At 40.5% G+C, this 18,377-nt stretch overlaps 1 protein-coding gene across 3 annotated transcripts in view; it reads left to right on the top strand.

Annotated features, from left to right (window-relative positions):
* Positions 1 to 527: 527 nt before the first annotated feature.
* SLC25A42 (solute carrier family 25 member 42) overlaps positions 528 to 18,377 on the top strand; it is a 55,677-nt gene continuing 37,827 nt past the window's right edge. For 2 of the 3 annotated variants that reach the window (XM_021008996.2, XM_021008992.2), the window contains exon 1: positions 528 to 664. The gene's annotated coding sequence lies outside the window, so the exon portion shown is untranslated. Of the gene's footprint in view, positions 676 to 18,377 lie in introns of all 3 variants that reach the window. The other variant, XM_021008991.2, reaches the window with a different exon arrangement.

Raw genomic sequence — 18,377 nt, 5'->3', positions numbered from 1 at the left:
TGTAGTTCCTAATCTGCTTCCACGCGGTGCGCCCCCCTGTAGAACGGAAGCGCTTGCAGGCCAAGGGCAATTTCACTGGGGTCTCCACAATCCCAGAGCCTGGTACGATGCATGAATCTGAGGCGGTCTCCGCGGGAGAGGAGGGACGCGATCCCCTGCGGGAGCACCGAACTAACTCGCAGAGCACCTGCACACGTGCGCTGCCCGGTACCAGATGCGGCCCTCTAACCTTTTCCCCACTACCCCGGGCGGCTGGGAGTAGCCCCGCCCGCGGCGCGGCGATTGGTTAACAGCCTGCTGCCCGTCTGCACTTCTCCCACCAATGACCGCCTTCTTCCCCTGTGCCCGCCCCCGCAAGCTAAGAGCTGCCGCCTCGAGCCCCACCTCGACACCCCACCCCGCGGATGCCCTTTTCTCATTGGTGCATAGGTGGCTTCGGCTGGGAGAGCCAGCGAATCAGAACGTCCGGCGGCGCGGCCCTCCCCCCCCCCCCCCCGCTTCTTCCACCACCGCCCCCGGCGCAGGGTGCGTGAGGCGGGGCCGGGCTGGGCTGGATGGCTGTGGCGGCGCGTCCCGGCCAGTGAGGCGGAGGGAGCTTTGGGCGACCTGAGGCGGGTGACAGGCCCAGGAGAGCCGAGGGGGCGGCGGGAGTAGAGGCCGCCGGGTGAGTGTGAGGTACTGAGACGGGCCTGGGCCTTCGGCGGGAGGTGGGAGCCGCGGCGTCTCCTCTCCCCCTGCGCCCTCGAGGCAGGTGGCGCGCGGCGCGTACTCCCTGACAGCGGCGCGCGCTCCTCCCTCGGCGCGGTCCCGCGACGCCCCCCGTCCCCCTCCTCTTCCTCGGAGCCAGCTCGGGGGCCGGCCTGTCAGTCCCCCGAGCCCTCGGAGTGTACTGACCCCTCCCCCCGCCCGCCCCCCCAGTAATTAAGTACAAACAGATGTCTGCGTTCTCCGCCCCCTAACGTAGGTCTCTTGCCCCTCATGCTGCCCCCATCCAGATGTTGTCTCTTCACCACCTCCTGCCCCCTCAAATTCAGGTCTTTCCCCTCGCTCCTCCCCCTAATGTCCCCATCTATGGCCACATTATCCCTTCTCGCCCCCCCAAATAATCTGACTCTGCTGTCTTAGCCCCACTTTTTCCTCCCTCCTCAACTGATCTTTTCCCCCCACATTCCTCCCAAATAGCCACCTTTGTTACCCGTCGTTGTTTCCCCATTCCCCACCCCAGACTCCTAGATTTGTTGCCTCTCCCTGCCCTCAAACGTCTGTAGCTGTATTGGGAAAGGACGCGAAGGGAAGAAGCGTCTATTTAGCGCCTATTATATGCCTGGCACTGTGCTAAGCACGAAAGCACCTTCCCTTGCACTTTACACACACACACACACACACACACACACACACACACACACACACACACACACTCACTCTCTCTCTCTCTCTCTCTCTCTCTCTCTCTCTCTCTCTCTCTCTCTCTCTCATTCTTTCTCTCATTCTCTCATTCAGTAGAGATTGGGCAGAACTGCTAACAGCCACTGATAAAATCCTAAGGTGGGGAGTGCAGAGAGAAAAGCTGCAAATGATAGCGGGGGTGGGGGGGTGTAGGGTTGAGGAAAGAGGTCATTTCATTCCTGCTGACCACTTTTAGTACTGACAGGATTTGAATTTTGAATGTGCGCTGGACTTTGTCCTTGTGACTCTCTAGGATAGATAGGTGAGGGACACTTGTATCCCCCACCTTGGTTTTTCAACTTTGCTTAACTGCTTTCCTGTTACAAACTTCGGGTTTGTGGTCTTTGGACCACAGAAAGCCAGTTTTTCTAGCTAGCGGTTTTCCTTGACTTTTTTTTTTCCTCTTCCAGACTACCTTTAACTTACAGGTGCATATTATTTAAGGTTCAGGACCATTTACTGCAATACTTTTTTTTTAAAGTAAGTGATTACATTTCATTTCCTATAAGGTGAAAGAAAACCATTCCTTTTAACCTTTCTTTGTCCCATACTGGCAAATGGTGTGGTGTAAGGGGTATTCCTTTAGATCATGGCTTTTCTGTCCAGCTGTACATCAGGTCACCTTGAAATGTTTTTCCCCCCACACTTTTGACCTGTCCTTCAAATTTATTGAAAAATCTAGTTATTTAACATCAGCTCTTTCTCCTGCTGTCTTGTTTGCTGACCTATACTTGTGAAGATTTGACTGAAGAACTTTTGCTGAATTCTTTTCTTGAGCTAGTGGAAGAAACTGGGACAGAAATCAGGAAATTTCCTTTGTGCCCTAAAGAAAGGCACTTCAGTTTCCCATTTTTTGTACAGTTCAGGTTGTACTGTTTTCCCTACCTACCTCACAGAATTATTCTGAGAACCAAAAGAGAAGTTTATAGACAGACATTTCTAAAAGTGCTACACCAAGGTGAGGTCTTAGAGCCACATGATAACATTCAGAATTGTTAAGTAAATTGTGTTATTAAATGGCTAATCTGCCTGAGGTTCATTTATTGTCCAGAGGCAAAGAAGGCCTGAGTTCAAATCCCAGTTCTTCTTTTTATTACCTGTATGACCTTGGCAAGTTATTTAATCTCTCTAGCTCTAAATCTGATTGAGTCATTGTGTGATGTGGAGCTGAAAGAGATTTTACAGATCATCTAGCCTAAATACTTCACTTTCTATTGAGGAAACTGAGGCCCAGAGGAGGTGATTTGCTAAGTACACCTAATTAGTATGTGGCAGAACTAAGATCTGAACCCATGTCTTCTGGGATCTAAACCTAACTCCATTATTCTTTCCACAACACCTCAAGAGTAATCTTCTTAAATTTTGTTCTTTTTTTCCTAGTTTAATAAGGCAAGATTACCATACAGTATTATTATTATTTTCTAAGGCAGCTATGTGGCTTAGTGAATAAAGCATTGGGTTTGAAGGCAGGAAGACCTCAGTTCAGCTGCCCTCAGACACTTACTAGCTTTGTGACTCTGGGCAAGTCACTTAATCCTGTTTGTCTCAGTTTCCTCATCTATAAAATGATCTGGAAAAGGAAATGGCAAACCACTTCTGTATCTTTGCGAGGAAAGCCCCAAATGTGAAACGAAGAGTTGGACATGACTGAACGACATTTTTTTTTGCACAAGAACTATGATATTATTGGGTAGGGAGCTCATCAACTCCTCTACAATCTTAAGAGTTGCCTGGGGCACTGAGAGGTTAAATATTTTGCCCATGGTCACATCTAGTATGTTTTTTAAAAAACTTTTATTATTCTGAACTTAATAAACACCAAGTGAAATGTGACTGTCCATATACCTAACGGCAGAAAAAGACAGCTGTATGGGAAATTTGGATCTCTATTATGCATAGTTTGTTTTTCTTTTAAAATACACAATAAATTCAGCATGTAACTTTCAAAGATGTCCTGCTTGTCTGTGATTCTTTCAGGTTTCTTCTGTGCATTAAAAAATCACCTAGTCTGTTACAGAGGCTGGACCTGAGCCAATATAGAGGAAAAGAGGAATTGTTGATGTGCGCAGAACTCTCCAACTAACATAGATTTTAACAATGTATATTTAGAAGGTAGAAACAAGGATAGATAGCAGAAAATGAATACAAAATCATGGCTTGGTATTATAGTGTCAGGACTGCTTCAGTTTATAATGAGTGCCAGATTCTGAGGAAAGCTGAGACAAGAAGAATATTTTTTAAAGCTATATTAGAGAAAAGGAAAATCAGAGGAAAAAAAGGGTCACTGCTAGGGTTGGATAGGAGGATAACTGATAATAGAAAGTAAGTAGAGCTACTGAGTTATTATTTTACTTCTGTTGACTTGCCTAAGAGAATAGCCTTTGAACTGGAAAGAACAGAACAAAAGATGTCTAATAGGGAGTTGACAACTAACATAAATAAGGAGATAATGGTAAGAGAGCACCTCGTTGTCCTTGATGAATTCAGGTCTCTTGTGCCAGATGAACTACATCCTCAGGTACTGAAAGAACTGGCTTCAGATACCCTGGCTTCCCAGTTCACCAGCCTTTTCAACTTTACCTTTATCCTACCTCACTCACATAACCCTAACACCTGATCTTATCAACTAAAAGTGCTCCACCTCCAAGACTCAGAACTCTGACATTTGTCTTCTGACTGTATCCTTTGTTCCTTCTATTTCTCCCTTTGCCTCACCCCTCCTAAACCTATTTTTTGCCCTCACACAGCCTCTAGTCATCCCATCTCCTTGCTTGCCCAGCCTTGCTTTGGCTTTCCTTTCCCCTCTTTAACATTTTGGTGTTACAGATGACCATTTCAACTTTACTCATCTTCTATCCTAGAATCTTTCCCTATTCCCAGTCCTGTCATTCGGCCTTTTCCAAACCCCAACCCTAAATTACTCCACTCCACAATCCACCTTTGCTTCTGCTGACATGCTGCTGAAAAATGTTATAGGAAATCATACAACCATACTGAGTCCAGTACAAATTGATCTTGTCTCAGCTGGTCCCTCACTGCTGCACATTACTCCTTTTACCTTTCTGTGATTTTCCCTTGTCACATACTCCCTATATCATCTATTCTGAGCTTCTTTCCTCAAGCCACCTGCCATACCCCTTCCACCCTTCACTCAGCAGAGGACCTTATTATACACTCTACCAAGCAAATTGAAGCCTTCTCTTGTGAACTCCTCTCCAGTTCCCTGCCTAATATACCCTTGGCATCATCCTCTATTCTCTTCTGCTTTGCTCCAGTTTTGAAGGAAGGAAGTAGTCCTTTCTTCCGAGGCTAGTCCTGCTTGTTTCCTTGATCCTATCCTTTCTGGTTTCATTTGGGAACTTGCTCCTTCAATCATCCAGTTTCTGCTTCTAATCTTCAATCTTTCTTTATCCTGGCTTATTCTCTGCTTCCTACAAAATGTGTCCAGGTCTCCTTTATCCTTGATAAATCTTCACTAGACTTTGCCATTCCCTCTAACCAAATTCCTAGAAAAAGCCGACTACAGTCACTACTTCAGATCCTTTTATCTTCTCAACCCTATTCAGTCTGGCATGGAATGTTCTTATTGGTGAAACTGCTTTTTACAAGGTTACTGATGATTTTTTAATTGTTAAATCCTGTAGCTTTTACTAGCTCACCTCCTTCTTGGCATCTCTACAGCATTTGACACTGTCAAAAAGCCTCTCCTAGATCATAACTCCTCCCTGGGTTTTTGTGACATTGCCTTCTCTTGGTTTTCTTTCCTTAATCTGATCAGTCCTTCTCATTTTCCTTTCTGATCAATCCTCCTAAGTCTCCTTTACTAGGTTTCTGTCTTTATCCTTCTCTCCACGAGTGTCCCCTAATACTCTGCCCTGTACCTCTTCCTCTCTTCATACTTTTGGTGATCTCATCAACTCCCAGTAGTTCAGTGATTGTTTTTATGGAGATGCTTCTCAGTTCTACGTATCTAGCTCTCATTTCTTTCCTGTCCTGAGTTCCAGTCCTAGATCTGCTGGATTTCTCTACTTATAAGTTTCACAGACATCTCAAATTCAACATGTCCAAAATAGAACATACCTTTTCCCAAAGTCTCCCCCTCCCCTTTACTAAATTCATTATTTCTATTAAGGGCAACACCGTTCTTTCTAAACTTGAAATCGTTAATCTACTCTCACTCTTCCCATTTATCTAGTAAATTGCGAAGTCTTCTAGATTTCTTATCCCCAAACATCTCTCACATCCCCTCCAAATTATTGGATTGATACTCTTTCCCCACCAACATTCTCTTGTGTTTACTTACCTGTGTACATAAGCTCCTTGAGGGTTGAAATGATTGGTTTATTTTTGCCTTGGAAGGGTACACAGCAGCCACCTAATTGACCTTTACCACAGTGTCCTCAACAAGCTATCATCTAGTATCTTCACTCTTCTGCTAGGCTTGAGACCAATGTGAAAGAAAATTCTGTACTCTGCTTTAGGCACAAGCCTGCCAGAAAATTCTTATTAATTCACATTATTCTAATCCAGGCATTTCTGCTTAGGAGAGAGAACCAGAGAAGGAAAGAGCCATCCCTTGACTCTGAAAATCTCGTTCCCTCCAAGCCATTGCTGAGTGAACAGTTAGAGCATTCTTTCACAATAGAAAAATTTCCACAATAAGATAAAATATAGTTACAAAATTCAGAATGATGTTCAGTTAACATTTTGCTTCTTCAAAGAGAATGTTAATCACTTTTAGCATACCCTTTGACAATCATTTTCCTAAATCAGTCTTTGGACACCCTCTTTAAGAATTTCTCTTTCCAACTGATCAAAGGTGAGACTTTTTCTGATTCTTTTTTAAAATCTTATTTAATATTTTATCTTTCCCAGTTACATGTAGAAACAATTTTAGCATCCTTTTTTTTCCCTCAAATTTTGAGTTCCAAATTTTCTTCCTCCCTCTCCTCCCCCCTCCCATTGAGAGGGCAAGCAATTTGATGTAGGTTATACATGTGTAGTCATGCAAAACACATTTGCATGTAAATCGTTCTGTGAAAGAAAATACACAAAAAATGCCCAAGAAAAATAAAGAAAAAGTAACTTTGATCTGCATTCAGGCTATGCCAGGTTTGGTTTTTTTTTTTTTTTTTTGAGATGGACAGCACCTTTCATCTTAGGTCCTACAGAATTGTCTTGGATCATTTTATTGCTAAGAATAGCTAAGTTATTTATAGTAGATCATCATACAGTGTTGCTGTTACTGTGTACAGTGTTCTGTTAGTTCTGCTCATTTCACTTTGCATCAGTTTATGTAAGTCTTTCCATGTTTTTCTGAGAGCATGCTGCTCATCATTTCTTAAAGCACAATAGTATTCCATCACAATTACATACAACAACTTGTTCAGCCTTTCCCCAATTGATGGACTTCCCCTCAATTTCCAATTCTTTGCCACCACTAAAAGAGCTGCTACAAATATTTTTGTGCATGTAAGTCTTTTTCTTTTTTGTTTTTTATCTCTTTGGAATAGAGACCTAGTAGTGGTATTGCTTGGTCAAAGGGTGTGCGTGATTTTACAGCCCTTGAGGCATAGTTCCAAATTGTTCTCTAGAATGGTTGAATCAGTATACAGCTTCACCATATGACTATAGTTGGTAATCACTACTGTGAAAAAAATTTTTACAGTGAGTTTCTCTGAGAAAGACTTCATTTCTCAAAATGAAAACTGAGTCAAATTTATAGAAATAAGAGTCATTCCTCAATTGATAAATTCTTCAAAGGATATGAACAGGCAGTTTTCAGACAAAATAATGGAAGCCATCTGTAGTCAGATGAAATATGCTCTGAATCACTATTGATGAGAGAAATACAAATTAAAACAACTCTGAAGTACTACTTCACAGCTGTCAGATTGGCTAATATGACAGAAAAGGAAAATGACAAATGTTGGAGGGGATGTGGAAAAATTAAAACACTAATGTACTGTTGGTGAAGGTGTGTACTGATTTAGCCATTCTGGAGAGCATTTTGGAACAATGCCCAAAGGGCTGTAAAACCATGCATACCCTTTGACCTAGCAATACCACTACTAGGTCTCTATCTCAAAGAGATTAAAAAAAAAAAGGAAAAGGACCTATGTGTACAAAAATATTTATAGCAACTCTTTTAGTGATGGCAAAGAGTTGAAAATTGAGGAGATATCCATCAATTGGGGAATGGCTGTTTCTGAATTAATAAAGACTTATAATTTTTTCTTTCAGATTAGTCCAAAAACTTCAGACTTGGATAATTTTCTCTAAGGGGGTGAGTTGGGGTAAATCTGCTTCTGCCACTGGAACCATTTTTATTAATCAATATAACTCGCCGAAGTGTGGTATTTTGTGCACCGTAGGTTCTTAATAAATGTTTGCTATAAGAATAAATGAGTGAATTTTCCCCACTACTTGCTGTTGCTTTTCCTAAGACTAAACCACTCCTTTCCATCCGGTAACCTCATAAAGAGTCACATTCCTAGTGTTTTGCTGGCACTACTGGATAGGCAATATTTGCCTCAAAGTCTGGAGAGTTATCTCTTTGCCTTTATATAATTTGCTTATTTAGAATAAAAGAAATCTGCATGTAAAAAGTGAAATAACAAAACAAGTTGATACAGAGAATCTGCACACAGTAGGTACTTGTTGAATGAATGACAGTGCCTACCTAGTCCATGCCCTCTTATTTCACTAATGTAGAAGTTAAGTCTTCTAGAGAAAAATATGTGGCAAAAATCACACAAATACCTAGTTAATGGCAGAATCAAGACTAGAATCCAGAGTTCCAGCCCCAAGGAATAGCTCTTGCTGCTAAATTGGGAAGAGCAGGAGCCAGTAATGGTTTTTAAAGGAAGGAATGACAGAGTCAAATGGTACAGAATGTATTAAAAGGTGGAGGGACTGACATCTGGCAGTCACATTAGGAAGTGATTGCAGTGATAACTGATATTTACATAGCATTTTTAAATTTACAAAGCACTTTACAGACATGGGCTCATTTGAGTCTCATAACCCTGGCAGGTAATATAAGTATTATCTCTGTTTTATGGATGAGGAATTTGAGGCTCAGAGGAATTAGTAGTCATTCACCAAGGTTTTGAACCTGGGCGACTGGAAGAATGAAGGTGCCCTTGACAGAAATAGGGCCATGTGGAAGAGGAATGGTTTTGCCGGACTATTTATACGACACTATGAAGTAGGTGCTACTGTTATCCCATTCTGAAACGGAATTATCCCAATTATCTATTCCAGTTATCACAACTGAAAGCAAGGGAGGTTAAGTGACTTGCCCAGGGTCAAGTGTTTGAGGTAGGAGTTGAACTGGTCTTCCTGCCAAGTCCATTGTTTTATCTGCTATGCTACCTACTTCCTTCTAATGTGATAAAATCAGTGATGCAGATAACTAACAATCCATCCATACCTACTTAGCCTCTGCAGGTCACTCTGTCATGCCAAAAAAGGAAAAGAGGGAAAGGTGGGGTATTCATAGCCACAGAATGATTTGAGGTGTCGGATGTGAGTATGTTGGAGAGTACCGATTAGATTAAAACTATCCTAAGTGGCCAGAGGGAGAGGAGGCACAGAGCCTCAGAGCTTGAGAATGATGGTGATAATTCATCAAGGGCTTGTTTTGGAGAAAAGCTCCATGGGATTCTACCGATTGTCATCTTACTTTCTGATTGATCACATATCCTTGGGTTCCGTGTCATGGCTTCCATGTGAGCCCACTCCAGTAGACTCTAGGGAGCCATTATTGATCCTTGAGTTGGGGAGTAACATAATCATAGAATTTTAGAGCTGGGAGGGAATTTAGATGAAAATGACATTTTAAGGAGATTATATCATCCATGTGAAGGATATATGGAAGGAGATGGAAATAGAAGCAGAAGGCCCTAACAGAAGGCATTTGCAGTAATCCTGTCTCTGAAGAGACAGAAAAGGGATTGGGGACCGGGAAGGCTGTTTGAGTATTTTCAGTTATGCCAACATAAACAATAGCAATCTACTAGTAATATTAAATTCAAGAATAAGGGACAACAACATCAAGGTATAGACCAGGGTAGTGTGGCATTAACTAAATTATATGGGTTTCAAGATAATTCTTGGAATCCCTGGTTTCCTTAAAGACTAAAGGGGGCTACCTTCTTCACAGAGATATAGATACAGTGCTGGCAGGGACCTCAGAGACCACTCTAGTCCAACTTCCTCCCTCCCCTACTTTACAGATGAGTAAACTGAGTGCCAAGGTCACACAAAGCCTTTCCTGACCCCAGAGCTGCTATTGTCCTTTGCCCTCAAACTACCTCATATTCATTCCATATATGTTCTCTATAAACTTGCATGTATATTTTGTCTATCCTGTTTGAATGTAAATTCCTCTAGGGCAGGGACTGTTAGCCTTCTTTGTATCCCCAGTGCTTAGCACAGTACCTGGCACATAGTAGGTGCTTGATTGATTAAGCATCTTAAGAAAATAACTAGAATGTAGAAGTGAATAGGCTCAAGAGCACGTGTTCCTTATTTGCAGGATAGGGTTGTCTCTTATAACTGTCTGGCACTTTAAAAATCCATGTTTTTATCGGCTGTGGATACTACTTTGCTACAGACGGCTGTGTACAGCCAAGGAGAGGGTTTTATGAGTTGCAGCAGCTGATGACCAGCCTTTTGAACATAAACCTTTCTGAACTTAGTTAGGATTCCCCTTCGGATGTCAAACAGTTGCAAGTGCTATTCGGTTGATGTTCTCCTGATAACATGGTGTGGAGGTGACCTCTGGTGGAGCGCAATATCTAACTGGGTCCTACCTTTTGAAAATCCACACATGAAAACAAACCACATTTAGCTAGGGAAAATTTTTCTTAGCTTGAGCCAGAAAGAGTTGAATGAAGACAGTTGAGTATTTTCAGTCTCTTAAAAGTTTTGTTCCTAAAAAAAGAAACCGTAAATTATCAGCGAGATGGGATATTTATTGGCTTTCTTTTATAGAGTAGTTTTTGGATCAATTTCACCACTAACCTATAAAAATCTATCAACCATAAAATTGCTTTCCTGGTTCTGGAAATACATTCTCTTGTTATTTGTGAGTAGAAATGTTGATACTGATGAGAGGCACTTGGATTTGAATTCTAGTTACTCCATTTCCTAGCTCTGTGGCCTTGGGCAAGTCATTATTCTGAGGCAAAGATCGGTTTTCTCATCTTTAAAGTGGTCATAATAATAAACACTACCTACTTTTTAGTGCCTTGAGGAAATCGTTTTGTAAACTATAAAGCTCCATATAAAACACCAGCTATCATTGTGATGTACCTCCACCTCCATCATTCACACACCAGGGGCATGGTATTTTAGTTAACCTGGCTTCCTGTGCTTCCTGAGGAAACTAGAGATTTGTATGTGCTGTGACATTGAATCGTTCAGCTTATTATACTAAGATTTGATATTTTTGTTGAATATATATAGTGCTTTTGGTTTATAACATGTTTAGTTCAGATTAGTGTTGCTTCATTTGGATAATATTTTCTCCTTTTTGTTCTTCTAGTTTTGATCTTTGCTCTAAGAAGTAGGTAGTCCGAATTTACATACACAGCTCATTTGGAAATAATTTGTAGCTAATTATTTTCTCTCTGTTTTTTTTTTGTGATATTATTTGGTGCTTGCCACGTCTAGTGCCTTAAATTCTTTTTTTGAGTTTGTTGTATGATGGTGTGAGGGTTTTAAAACTTTTAGTCTTTCTTATTTCTAAGTCCTAAACTATGTTTTCTAATGTATTTTGCACCATCCTCTTTTATATCAACCTTTGCATTGAAATTGTAAAATATTAAAGTATGTGTTGATTTAATTTGTAGGATCTTATAAAGTTCTTTTAGGGCTTTCTTTACTTTTTCATCCTCCACAACATATATTGGTGTATAAGGTATAATTTTATTTTCATAGTAGTCTCTCTGCAAATGCTTATCATGAGCACAAGAGGACCAGATATCTCATGAAATATTCCTTGTTGTCTTTGGACACATAATAGAAACAACCTTTATTTCTTCTTTTCTTTTTAATTTATATGTATGTATATATAGATATAGGTATAAATAAAAAATTTAAAACAAAGATCAGCCTCTCTTTCATTTCCCTCCTCCCATCCCCCACCCGCATCCATTGAGAAAACAAGAATAACAAATCCCTGTTTCAATTATGTATAGTCAAGCAAGACAAAATTTCTCATTGGTCATGTGTCCAAAAAAATCTTAATCTGTGCTCTGGATCCATCACTTCTCTCTCAGGAGATAAACAGCATGTTTCATCATGAGCCCTCTGGAATTGTGGTCGGTCATTATTACACTGCGTAAAGTTCAGCACAATATTATTCCATCTTTTATATACTATAATTTGATCATCCATTCCCTAATTTATGGGCAGTCCCTCAAATTCCCATTCTTTGCCACCTCAAAAAGAGCTATAAATATTTTTGTACATCCTTAGAACTTGTTTTCCTTAGGACTAATCCCTCTTTTAATCTACTCTCTAATTCCCAGTCCCCCTTCCCTTTTCCCTTCTATTTCGCTGGTTAAATGAAATGTATTTCTGTATCCAACCGTATGTGTGTATATTCTTTCTTTTAACCAGTTCAAATAAGAATGAGGTTCAAGTGTCAGCCAATTCTCTCACTCTCTCCTCCTTGTTGGTGTAAATGTCTACTTACTCTTATTATGTGAGATTATTTTACCTAACCTTCCTTTCCCCTCCCACCTCCACCCTAATTCTTACCATCATCAAGTCAGGCCTTGTCCAATTAGAATACCTCTATGACCCCTGATGATGATAGGGTTCAGTGAGATACATGTATCATTCCTCATATATTAATGTGAGCAGTTTGTCCCTATCAAATCCTTTATCGCTGTTCATTTATGTTTACTTTTTTATGTTTCTCTTCACTCCTATATTTGTACTTGAATTTCTCAGCAGTTCTAGGCTTTTCCTCAGGAATTCGTAGAAGTCCTCTATTTTGTTAAAGGTCCATCCTCCCTACCTCCCACCCCCAGTAACATTATGCTCAGTTTTGCTGGGTAAATTATTCTTGGCTGTAAATCCATATCCTTTGCCTTCTGGAATATAATGTTCCAAATTATCCACTCCTTTTTAGTGGTGGCTGTCAAATCTGAACTTTTTTTTTATTTCCTCATCGGAATTTTGTCTGGTGCTTTTTCTAGATCTATTAGGAAGAGCTTATGAAGAAGAGCTCACTGTTGCTTCCTATCACTTTGCTATCTCAGCTCCTACTCTCTCTCCCTCCCCCTTCTTTATTTGTCTCTTCAAGCAGGATCTATAAGCCATTCTTCCATTTGGCTGCAGTCTCCTTTTTATTTGTAGCATGAATATCAAACATATCTCACATTGTATACCAAGATAAGGTCAGAATGTTTATATGATTTAGAAATTATATCAAAAGCAAATTAGAGAAGCATGGAATAGTTTCCCTGTTATATCTATGGATAAGGGAAGAATTTATGACCAGACAAGAGATAGAGAACATTGTGGGATGTAATATGAATAATTTTGATTACGCTGAATGAAAATGGGTTTGCACAAACAAAACCAATACATCCAAGATTAGAAGGAAAACAAGAAACTGGGGGAAAATTTTGCAGCAAGTTTCTCGCTAAAGGCCTCATTTCTCAAATATATAGAGAACTGAGTCAAATTTATAGGAATTCAAGTCATTCCCTAATTGATAAATGGTCAAAGGATCTGGTTTTCAGAAGAAGAAATCAAAACTATTTGTAGACATATGAAAAAATGTTCTAAATCACTATTGGTTAGAGAAATGCAAATTAAAAGAATCTACTACCTTACACCTAATTGGCTAATGTGATAGAACAGCAAAATGGCAAATGCTAGAGGGGATGTGGAAAAATTGGGATGCTAAGGAACTGTTGGTGGAGTTGTGAGCTCATATGTTTTGGAGAGCAATTCCAAACTATGCCCAACGTGCTATAAAACCATACATATCCTTTGACCCAGCAATACCAGTACTTGGTCTGTATCCGAAAGAGATGAAAGGAAAAGGAAGAGGTACTTTATGTACAAAAATATTTATAGTAGCTCTTCTTATATAGTGGCAAAGAACTGAAAATTGACAGGATGCCCATCAGTTAGGGAATTGCTGAACAAGTTGTGGTATATGATTGTAATGGAATACTGTTGGGCTATAAGAAATGATGAGCAGGATGGTTTCAGAAAAACCTGGGAAGATTTATATGAACTGATGCAGAGTGAAGTGCGTTGAACCAGGAGAACATTGTACACAGTAATAGCAATGTTGTACAATGTTCAACTGTCAATGACTTAGATATTCTCAGCAATATAATCATCCAAGACAATTCCAAAGGACTTATTATGAAAAGTACTATTTACCTCCAGAGAAAGAACTGATGGGAGTCTGAATGCTGATTGAAGCATTTTTTTCTTTATTTTGCTTTCTTTTTCTTGTTTTGGTCTTGTTCTCTTTTGCAACATGGCTAATACAGAAATATGTTTTGCATGACTCCATATGTATAATCGCTATCAAAATGCTTACCTTCTCAAGGAGGGAGGTGGGGAAGGAGAGAATAGGAAGAAGAGGGAATTTGGAATTCAAAAATTATAAAAAATGAATGTTAAAGTTGTTTTTACATGTAATTGAGATAAATAAAATAAAAACATTCAAAAAATTTATAGCATGAATGTAAATATTGATATGATTCAGTTACCCAAAATAATATGATTGATTACTTATCAGTCACTGGACCGGGATCTCACATTTAGAGTAGCAATAGCTAAGATAATGTTTATAGATGATCTGAAAATTGCATGGTTCTTAAAAATTCTATTTACCTTTTCTGCTAATGTAGAAGCAGAAGAGAACCTCTGTGGTCTAGGGGAATAGTTTAGATTTTCTTTTGTTTCATGCCTTAGCTGAAGAATTCAGCATCAAAGGTCAGGGCTTTCTGGTAATCTTCCTCTTCATCCTTTTTCTATAGACGGGAAATGATGGTTGAAAAGGTTTAATTTGAAGGGGCAGCGAGGTGGTGCAGTGGATAGAGCACCAGCCTAAAGTCAGGAGGACCTGAATTCAAGTACGGCCTCAGACCAAACACTTGACACTTACTAGCTGTGTGACCCTGGGCAAGTCGCTTAACCCCGATTGCCTAAAAAAAGAAAAGTTTAATTTGTTAAAAAGCAGTTTTGCATCTTTGCTAAAACTAAGTACTGTTTAAGTATAAAATTAGAGTATTTTAACTAGGCTTTCCTATTCTGTATTAAATGTTTATTGACTGCAGACTTCTAGTTATACTCTTAATTCAACAAGTATTGGTTGAATACTTGTTAGGGTACTCTCTCAGCACCTACCTTAGTCAGCAACGGAGAATAAAAGAAGTACAGGACATTCCTTCTGTGAGCTAAAACATCCTTGGAAGGAAAGGTGAAACTTTTAGAACAGTAAGAATCCATTTAATCAAGTGCTAATTTTGAAGTTAACAAGTACACAAAATGGTATAATACAGGAAGGAAGGAAACAAGCCTTTATTAAGTCCATACTGTGTTCTAGGCACTATGCTAAGCGCTTCATAAATATTATCTCATTTGATCCTCACAACAACCCGGGGACATAGGTGCTATTATTATCTCCATTTTATAGTTAGGGAAACTGAGGCAGGCAGCAGTTAACCGACTTGCCATGAGTTGTACAAGTAGGAAGTGTCTGAGGCTAGATTTGAATTCAGGTCCTGACTTTAGGCCCAGCTCTCTACCTAATTATGTGTGCTGCCTAATTTTATAGTGTTACAGGTGTTCATAAAGGTAAATATGATTGCTTTGAGCTGGAGCTATATGGGAAAAACTTGAAAAACAGGTCCTTGAATACCAGGTTGAGGAGTTTGATTTTTATTTCGTAGTAGTACTAGTAATAATAATAATGGCATTTATGTAGTGCTTTTAAGGTTTGGAAATATCTCATTTTATCCTCACAGTCACCCTTGAAGGTAGGCACTGTTATCTCCGTTTTACAGATGAGGAAACCACGTTGGACAGAAGTTAAAGTGACTTGCCCAAGGTCACCCAGTCAACCAGCATTTACTAAATATTGTGTGTCAGGCTCTGTGCTAAGCAAGGGGAATATAAAGAAAGGCAAACAGACAAACAAAAACCAGTCCCTGATTTCAAGGAGCTTAGTCTAATAAGGCGGACGACTTACATACAACTAGGTACAAACCAGATAGATACAGGATAAATTCAGGATAGCCTCAGAGGGAAGGCACTACGTTTAAGGAGTGGGAAAGCCTTTTTGCAGAAGTTGAGACTTAAGCTAAGACTTGAAGGAGACCAGGGCCACCAGGAAGTAGAGAGAGGTGCCGGGCATGAAGGACAGCCAGTGAAAACACCCCAGATGGGCTGATGGAGTGTCCGGTACAAGGAGCAGTAAGGAATCCCGAGGCACTGGATCTTGGTGTCAGAAGACTGGGAAGGTAGGAAGAGGCCAGATTATGAAGGGCTTTCAAAGCCAAATTGAATTTTATATTTATCCTAAAGATGATGACCACTAGATTTGATTGAATAGAGAGGTAACCTGGTCAGATTTACACTTTTTAGGAAGATCAGTTTGACAGCTGAGCGGAGAATGGATTGGAGTGGGGAGACCAACCAGCAGATTGAGGTCGTTTGAACTCGGGTCTTTGTGACCCCAAGTCCAATGCTCTACCTGCTGCTCCGCCTGGCTGCACCTACAAGGCAGTGGGAAGCCATTTAAGGCTTTTGAATGGGAAACAAACAGAATGAAAGTAATGTTTTAAGATGATTGATCTCCCAGAAGTGTGCAGGATGGATTTATTAAGTGTCTGCTGTTTGCCAGGCACTGTGCTAAGCTTAGGAGGTAGAATGATGAGAGCTAGTGATGAGAGACTGGGTTAGGGGAGTGGCTCAGGGAGAGACCCACGGAAAAATCTGCTAAGAGAGAATGCAGAGAAGTATTGACACAACCTGGTGACAGGTTAGATGTTGGAGATGAAAGAGGGGAAGGAATCACTGAAGGGGGAAGGAAGGAAGGGGAAGGAATCTAGTCTTAGAGCCCTCTTCCTTTGGGGCAAGAAGACTATCATACATTTGTAATGAGGTATTCCCTTGGCTGAATGATATGGAAAAGGTGACACAAACCTTCTTGCATTTTGTCTTATTTGTAGCTCCACACTTTGGAAAGTCACTTTTGGGGAGAGTTACAGGGAGATTTTTCCTTCTTCCCATTTCCCTCATCCCAAAACAGGTCTGATCATTTTTCTTTTACCCCACTCCTAGAATGACTATAATGACAGACCACTAATCAGGCCACCTCCTTCTTTAATGCAGCCATCAACCAACTTGCTTCAAATACAACCAGCGAACTCTGGCAGTTTCTTTCCTTTGTTCTTCTTGCTTACACTACATGGTGGGAAGAGCAGTCAGCCAACAAGCATTTGTTAAGCGATTACTATGTGTCAGGCACTGCTAAGCACTGAGGATGCAAAGAAAGGTGAAAAACAGTCCCTGCTCTCAAGCAGTTCACATTCTAATGAGAGAGGCAGCATAAAATAACATACAAGTGGCATACACTGTAAGGGGAGGTAATCTCAGAGAGAAAGCACTAGCAGTGGGAGGGACCAGGAAAGGCCTTTTCTAGAAGGTGAGATTTGAGCTAAGTCTCAAAAGAGGCTAGGGAGCCAGGAAGTGGAGCTGAGGAGGGAGAACATTCCATGTGTAGAGGGCAGCCAGTATAAAAGCTCAGCATCTGAAAAGGGGGTGTTCTGTGATAGGCCAACTGGATTACAGAGTATATGTGGAGGGAGATACATTGTAAGAAGGATGGAAAGGTAGGAAGGGGCCACATTGTGAAGCACTTTAATGCCAAAAAGAATTTGATATATAATCCTGGAGGTAATAAGGAATCCACGGAGTTGTTTGGGAGGGGGTGGCACAATGTGTGACATGGGCAGTCCTGCTCTTTGGCAACTGTTGATCGTCTGGAATGAGAGAGACTTGAGGCAGGAAGAGTCATTAATAGGCTATTATAATAGGCCAGTCCTCTTGGGATATTTGAATGTTAGAAGAGCTCTCCTTAAAGAGTCAAGTTGGTGAATTTCTGTTTCAGAAACTTAGGGCTCACTTTCCAAAAGAATATCCAGAGAAAAATTTATTGGAGCCAAATAGACTGCTGTCCCAGGAATTGTTTTTCTCCTGCTTTCCATTTTCTTGCTGTATTTTAAGAATTACAGGCAGCTGACTGGAAAGCTGAAAACTTGGTGGAATGAGCCAGTGGTTTGGTCATTGATACGGAAATGCATTATAATAATTCACATTTATATACAACTTTCAGATTTGCAAAGTACTTTCCTTGTGATCCCATGAAATAGACAGCATAAGCCAGTGCTATTACACAGCCTGGATCATAGTAAGCACTGAATAAATGCTTGTTGACTTATTAACACTCTTTTACAGATAAAGAAACTGAGTCACAGAGTTTAAGTAACTTGCCACAGCTGGAATTCGAAGTCAGTATCATCCATCAAATACTTCAGCAGTAAACTCATTTATCAGATTGGTTAACCATTCTCCTACCAAGGCCTGAGTAAACAAGAGACATGTTTTAGTTTTGTGAGGTCAGTGGATAAAAATAAAGAGGAAGGTAAAGCTTGTTATGAAGCATGAAATGATCCTATTAGGAGTTATGGGCATTCAGAAAACAAACTTTGACTATATCATCTTACCTAATACTGTCCTGCTGCCAATAACAACCTTTCCTGAAGGTAGTAATACAGAATCTCAAAGCTGGAAGGGGCCTCAAAGACTATTTAATCCAACTCTACCTGAATAAGAGTCCCCTGCAGAGTAAACTGAGAAGTGATTCAGTTTTTGCTTCA

The sequence above is a fragment of the Phascolarctos cinereus genome, unplaced genomic scaffold, assembly GCF_003287225.1.
Source record: "Phascolarctos cinereus isolate Bilbo 61053 unplaced genomic scaffold, phaCin_HiC Scaffold_4;HRSCAF=312, whole genome shotgun sequence".
Classification (NCBI taxonomy): Eukaryota; Metazoa; Chordata; class Mammalia; order Diprotodontia; family Phascolarctidae; genus Phascolarctos; species Phascolarctos cinereus.
This window is presented reverse-complemented; position numbering and strand designations above follow the sequence as displayed.